Source organism: Cicer arietinum, chromosome 8 (assembly GCF_000331145.2).
Source record: "Cicer arietinum cultivar CDC Frontier isolate Library 1 chromosome 8, Cicar.CDCFrontier_v2.0, whole genome shotgun sequence".
Classification (NCBI taxonomy): Eukaryota; Viridiplantae; Streptophyta; class Magnoliopsida; order Fabales; family Fabaceae; genus Cicer; species Cicer arietinum.
The window spans coordinates 20,139,010-20,140,143 of NC_021167.2; positions in this window are offsets into that span (position 1 = coordinate 20,139,010).

Sequence of the window (1,134 nt, forward strand, 5' to 3'; positions counted from 1 at the left end):
AGATCTTTTTGACTCTGGGGAACCTGGGAGACTTGTGCCCTAGCATAGAAACTCAAAGACGGCCGTTTCTAACGCCATTGAAGCAGTTTTATCAAGAATCATCCATGAATCATTCTTGTAATTCTTCTTTAATCCTTATCTTTTGTATCTCTGTCATGAGTAACTAAACCCTGTTTGTTAGGGATGAGTGTAACCAGATGAAACCCTTATTTTTCTGATTTGATTTCTAGTTATATGAATGAGTTTATTGAATTGTTTTTCTCATCTTTGTGCTTAATGCTTTTTATTGCTTGATCAACATTAAAATGTTCTACGATTTGTATTTTGAAACGGAAGTGGACTTTACGAATGCTTGAGAAGAGAAATTCATGAATTTGTAGTCTAGGGATAGATGCAGGTCATGAAACCAATTAAATTAGTTGCAAAGCAATAATTTACAAGAAAAATTCTATAGAGTAATGCTTAATTCTAATCTTAAATCCACTAAGGAATTAGGGGTTACTTTGGAATTAAAGGTTCTGTCACTAAGACATTAGGGCAAGAATAATAGAGAAAATTCGGTAATAATTCAATAAAGGAATTCAGTAACTAGGATCAAATTAGACACCAAGGTTGGATTCGAAGTGAAACTCATCCCTGACATTTTTCTCATTATAAAAGATCAATTTTATTATTGTTGTTAATTTCAAACATTATTTCAATCAACTTGGGAACCTTTTTGTTCAATTCTAGTAATCAAATATAATTCAATAGTAAAACGCAATCCTTGAGTTCGACACTCGGTACTACCGTTTTATTATTACTTGCAACGATTCAGTACACTTGCTGAAACGCTATCAAGTTTTTGGCGCCGTTGCCGGGGATTGCCAATTCACTATTGAATTTAGTTTATTTACTGAATTGAAATTTTTTGCTCTGCAATAAAATTTCTTCTTTTATTTTATCTCTAAATAAAAAAAAAATATTGTTTAAGACTCTCTTATTTTTACTTAATTATTTATCTTTCTTTAACTCTTCAGTACTCACAATTTGTCTAACCTTGTATGCGAGGCCAGTCCTCAGCTGAACTTATCTTTGATCCAGAAATTGAAAAAACAGCAAAGGCACATCGAAAGGCGGCTCGAGAAAGGAGAC